Source organism: Ziziphus jujuba, chromosome 11 (genome assembly GCF_031755915.1).
Source record: "Ziziphus jujuba cultivar Dongzao chromosome 11, ASM3175591v1".
NCBI classification, from domain to species: domain Eukaryota; kingdom Viridiplantae; phylum Streptophyta; class Magnoliopsida; order Rosales; family Rhamnaceae; genus Ziziphus; species Ziziphus jujuba.
The window spans coordinates 25,357,433-25,363,792 of NC_083389.1; the positions used below are offsets into that span (position 1 = coordinate 25,357,433).

The window sequence follows — 6,360 nt, forward strand, 5'->3', positions numbered from 1 at the left end:
ACCACACATTGTCTAACCAAATCCAATTTTCTCTCGGTATGTTCCTCAAAAAATCCAATTCATGCAGATTCTTCCCCCAACTAAAGAAGAGATCTTGGCAGAATTGCCATATATGAAATTGAGCACAGTTTTACAAAGAAATCGCCCACTTGTTTCTCAAGAAGAGATGGGAAACATGCTCAATATCATTTGATTGAATAGTTGACCCAGCTCCTTGCTGTTTAAAGAAACCCTCTGCTTCAAATGGTATTTTTTTACGAAAAGCAAATGTGAGATAACAAATCTAGTCTTTCACTAAGATTTCGAATAGCTGTCCCGAATTCAGGTTGATTATGTTCCGCCTCTTCCTTGGAGAAAGACGATCAAACAATTCCCAATCATGGTCCTTGCCGATCGGATCATCCATAGAATATACAAAAAGAAACTCCAGATATTTGATATCTTTCTCTTTGAATGAGATCTCAACTTCGACAATGATTTAATTAGATATCTTACAACTAGAATCCCTTTTTTTTTCCAATCCAGTTCCTCCACCACCACAAACCCCAATTAGATTCAGGAATGATACACTTTTTAGTCATTGGGAGAACCTAAGTACTCTCTTTCGAATCTAGGAAATAGCTCTTAGAGATCTTTTTTCCTTTTGGTAGATACAGGAGTGAAACAATCAACCTATTGATATTGGAAGACCTAAAAGATTCTTCCAATGTATCATTTATGGGTCCAATGAAATTCAAAGGTATAGGAAGAAGCCTTATAAAATAGAGATTTGAAAATAGTGAGAATTCTTGATCTCTCTCAATATCTCTCTTAATTTGAAAATCCATATTTGAATTAATGTCCTTTCATTGAGTCCTCCTAAATTGCATTGATTTATCCTAAAGATTTCAATTGAATTGGAATTTGGTTATTCAACATGTACGAGGATACCTGCTAAGCATCCATTGCTGAATGGTTAAAGTGCCCAACTCATAATTGGTGAATTCGTAGGTTCAATTCCTAATGGTTACATACCAATGGGACCCTCCAATAAAATAAGTCTATTGGAATTGACTCTGTATCAATGGAATCTCATCATCCATACATAACAAATTGGTGTGGTATATTCATAGCATAACATATGAACAGTAAGAACTAGCATTCTTATTGAGACTAGAACTCATAGTGAAGAAAATAGATTTATGGATGGAATCTAATATGCAGTATTTACAGACAAAAATATTCGATTTTTGTTGAAAAAGCAATATACTTCTAATGTTGAATCAGGATCAACTGGGACAGAAATATTGCATTGGGTCGAACTCTTCTTTGGTGTCAAGATAATAGCTATGAATAGTCATCGACTCTCGGAAAAGTGTAGAAGAATGGGACCTATTATGGGATATACAATGCATTACAGATGTATGATCATTACGCTTCAACTGGGTTATTCTATTCCACCTATAAGAAAGAAAAGAACTTAAATCAAAATACTTAATAGCATGGCGATACATTTATACAAAACTTCTAACCCGAGCACGCGCAAAGGAGCCATAGCCAATCAAGTGAAATCCAATCCATGAAATAATTCAATCTATAGGTAGAATCGTTGTGGTAAAGGTCGTAATGCCAAAGAAATCATTACCGTAGGGCATAGAGGGGGAGGTCATAAGCGTCTATACTGTAAAATCGATTTTCGATGGAATGTAAAAGATATATATGGTAGAATCGTAACTCTAGAATACTGTCCTAATCAAAATGCATACATTTGTCTCATACACTATGGGATGGTGAGAAAAGATATATTTTACATCCAACAGGGGCTATAATTGGAGATACCATTGTTTCTCGTACAGAAATTCTTATAAAAATAGGAAATGCCCTACCTTTGAGTGTAGTTTGAATTATTGATTTACGTAATTGAAAGTAACCAATTAGGTTTACGACGAAACCTAGAAATCGATCACTGATCCAATTTAAGTACCTCGCAGGATAGACCTCAATAGAAAACTGAAGAGTAACGGCATCAAGTGATTGAGTTCAGTAGTTCCTCATATAAAATTATTGACTCTAGAGATATAGTAATATGGAGAAGATAAAATTGTTTCAAGCACTGACAGAACCAGAAGTGCCCTTTGTTTTAAAGAGAGGAGGACGAGTTATTCACATTTCATTTGATGGTTAGAGTTGAATTGCAAGCTAGCAGTTGTAATTCTAAGGATTCCCGGGGGGAAAACTAGAGATGTCTCCTACGTTACCTGTAATATGTGGAAGTATCGATGCAATTTCATAGAGTCATTCAGTCTGAATGCTACATGAAGGACATAAGCCAGATAAAGGAATGGGAAGACCTAGGATGTCGGAGATCATAACATGAGTGATTCGGCAGATTTTGGTTCCTACGTATCCACTCATGTGGTACTTCATTATATGATATATATAAGAATTATACGATATATATAAGATCCATTAGTATAGATATCATCATCTACATCCAAAAAGCCATATGCTTTGGAAGAGGCTTGTACAGTTTGGGAAGGGGTTTTGATTGATCAAAAAGAAGAGTCTACTTCAATCGATATGCCCTTAGGTACGGCCATACATAACATAGAAATTACACTTGGAAAGGGTGGACAGTTAGCTGGAGCAGCAGGTGTTGTAGCGAAACTAATTGTAAAAGAGGGGAAATCGGCCACATCAAAATTACTTTCTGGGGAATGTTAAGGTGAACCAGAAAAGTTTGGATAGAGCTGGATCGAAATGTTGGCTAGGTAAGTGTCCTGTAGTAAGAGGAGTAGTTATGAACCCTGTAGACCATTCCTATGGGGGTGGTGAAGGGAGGGCCCCAGTTGGTAGAAAAAAACCTGCAACCCTTTGGGGTTATCCTGCACTTGGAAGAAGAAGTAGAAAAAGGAATAAATATAGTGATCATTTGATTCTTCGTCACTGTAGTAAATAGAATTTGTTTCTTCGTCTTTACCAAAAAAAAAAAAAAAGAGTAATTAATTGTGACACGTTCACTAAAAAAAAAAAAAATCCTTTTGTAGCGAATCATTTATTAAGAAAAAATAAATATGCTTAACACAAAAGTAGAAAAAGAAATAATAGTCACTTGGTCCCGACCGTCTACCATTATATCGACAATGATCGGGTATACTATTACTATCCATAATGGAAAGGAGCATTTGCCAATTTATATAATAGATTGTATGGTAGGACATAAATTGGGAGAATTTTCACCTACTCTAAGTTTCTGAGGACATGCAAAAAATGATAATCGATTTTGTCGTTAATAATTTTTTAATAAACACAAAAAGTGAATATAGATACTTATTGTTCATTAGTGAGAGGTAAACCTTATGAGAAAGAAGAAAAAGATGGACCGATATATAGAAGAATACGCTATAGGTGAATTTATAGATATGTTTGCTCATAAAGTGCAAAGAGTAATTAATCAGATTCATGGGCGTTCTTATGAAGAAACACTTCTAATACTCGAACTCATGCCCTATCGAGCATGTTTTCCCATTTTAAAATTGGTTTCTTCTGCAACATTAAATGCTAATCACAATAGAGGTTTCACCAAAGCAAAGTTAAAAATTAGTAAAGCAGAACTCAACGAAGGCATTACTGTGAAAAAATTAAAACCTCGAGCTCGGGGACGAGGTTATCCAATAAAAAGACCAACATGTCATATAACTATTGTACTGAAACATACAGCTGTACATTATTATACAGACTATTTAAAGAACAAAATTGTCTTTGAAGAATTTTAAGGTTAAATTACAAATATTTTTTTATAATAAAAAATACAAATAAATATGCCATATTATGCTTAAAAAAACATGGATGAATAAGAAAAAGAAGTACAACGATATGACATGTCATGATATGTATAGTAGCGGGGGATTATGGGACAAAAAATAAATCCACTCGGTTTCAGATTTGGTTCAACCCAAGCTCATCATTCTTTTTGGTTTGCACAACCAAAAAATTATTTGGAGGATCTATAAGAAGATCAAAAACTATGAAACTGTATCAAGAATAATGTACAAAAAAATATGAAAATATCTTCTAGTGTCGAGGGAATTTCTTGTATAGAAATTCAAAAACGAATCGATTTGATTCAAGTCATAATATATATGGGATTCCCAAAGTTATTAATAGAACCTAAAAGAATCGAAGAATTACAGATGACTGTACAAAAAGACCTTAATTGTGTGAACCGAAAACTCAACATTGCTATTACAAGAATTGAAAACCCTTATGGAAACCCTAATAATCTTGCGGAATTTATAGCCAGGCAATTAAAAAATAGAGTTTCATTTCGCAAAGCAATAAAAAAAGCTATTAGATTAACTGAGCAGGTGGGTACAAAAGGAATTCAAGTACAAATTGCAGGGCATATTGACAGAAAAGAAATTGCATGTGTCAAATGGATCAGAGAAGGAAGGGTTCCTCTACAAACCATTCGAGCTAAAATTGATTACTGATCCTATACAGTTTGAACTATTTATGAGGTATTAGACATCAAAATTTGGATATTTATAGAAGAGGAATAATAGGCCTTTACTCGACTTATCTTTAGGTCTATTCCATCCATCCAGTAATAGAATAAAAAATGACAAATTCTTTCATTCTTTTTCTCTTAACTCAAAACAAAAATGAACAATTCTACAAGGTTGAATAAAAATTCGATTAATCATTTGATATAATTGCTATGCTTCGTGTGTGACTCGTTGGTTTATTTAGGATTAGGATTCAAAAAAAGAAAGAAGTACCAGCCCATAGTATGAACTAATAACTATTATAGAACTAATATAGATATAGAACTAACATAGAACTAATAACTAACTATCATTTCGCATTATCTGGATATAAAAAACCGGTCGAGATATGATATATTGGTCATATCAACGTAGCAATTGAAATCTTTTTTGCATAAACAAACAACAAAAAACAAAAAAACTAATCTGAGTATGAGTTGTAAAGAAAACAAAATGCAGATAAATGGAAGGACAAGAGAAAGAGAGAAAAAAAAAATATCAATGATATATGATTCCAATATGTAAGGTCTATGATTCCTCTCATAATGAGGAATGTAATAAAGCATTAATACTGATTGGTCTATAATTATACAAATTTGTTCATAGAAAAAGAATCAAAAGCCCCGAGCCAATAAATACTGAGAGGATTGACTTGAGAATAAATCAAATTTCATTAGGGGCTCCGTTGTAGAAGTCGGACTTAACCATTAATCAAGACGCGATGGGAACGATAGAACCTATGAATACATAAGATTATATTGAAAATGAATCTTAATGATTCAGTAGGTAGGATCGCGGGAACGAACCAGAAACCAATTTATTTATTCTGAAAGGTCATGTTATAGACTGCTCCTACAACTGAATATTGAAAGAGTAAATATCCACCCATGAAAATTTTGATTTTATTGGATTTCTAAATTTTAGCCGATTTGATATGATAATAAAAAGCAAAACAAAATAAATATTCATTATAACCTTATAACAAAATGACTTTATCTATACTATTATCTCTAAATGTATCTTTAAATAAAAATTCTCTATAAATTGAATCCATGTTTAGTTATATATCAAAACAAGATATACAAATTTCTAATAGATTAGATGAAATTTCAAAAAATCTCATGAATCAATATATTTTTTCAGTATATTATTCATTAAAAACATAAATGTAAATACATAGATATTATTTTTTAATAGTTTCAGTAGCGAGGAGCTGGATGAGAAGAAACTCTCATGTCCAGTTCTGTAGTATAGATGGAATTAATAAACAACCATCAACTATAACCCCAAAAGAACCAAATTATGTAAACATCATAAAGGAAGAATGAAAGGAATATCTTATCGAGGTAATCGTATTTGGTAGATATGCTCTTCAAGAACTTGAACCCGCTTGGATCACATCTCAACAAATTGAAGCGGGTCGATGAGCAATGACATGAAATGTCTGCCGCGGTAGGAAAGTGATACGAACCTAGGACGACCTGCTCCTAAACCCGTATTATATTAGCCCGGATCTTTAATTAAGTTCAAGTTCTAATGGAATTGACCTCAACCCCTAACCAACCTGTGGTTAGAAACCTTGGTATAATGTAGACGCCACAATAGGGGATGGAAAACCTATTGATAAGTCAAGCTAAAACAACCAATTTTCTAATGGTGTTTTAGGTGTTCTCAAAGAACAAAGAGATAATTAATCTCACAAGTATTTTCTCAATCAAATCAAAGTTCAAAGTTGTATTCATATTGAAAAATAAGCCTTTAAATAGGCTACAAAGCCATGAAATAAAACCCTAAAATCAAAGGGAAAACAGGCCACACAATAAAGAGTTCTATG

The 6,360-nt window shown here is 33.1% G+C and overlaps 1 pseudogene; it reads left to right on the plus strand.

Moving 5' to 3' along the window:
* The first annotated feature begins 717 nt into the window (after positions 1-717).
* On the plus strand, positions 718-2,995 carry LOC132800040 (large ribosomal subunit protein uL2cz/uL2cy-like; annotated as a pseudogene).
* The last annotated feature ends 3,365 nt before the right edge of the window (positions 2,996-6,360 follow it).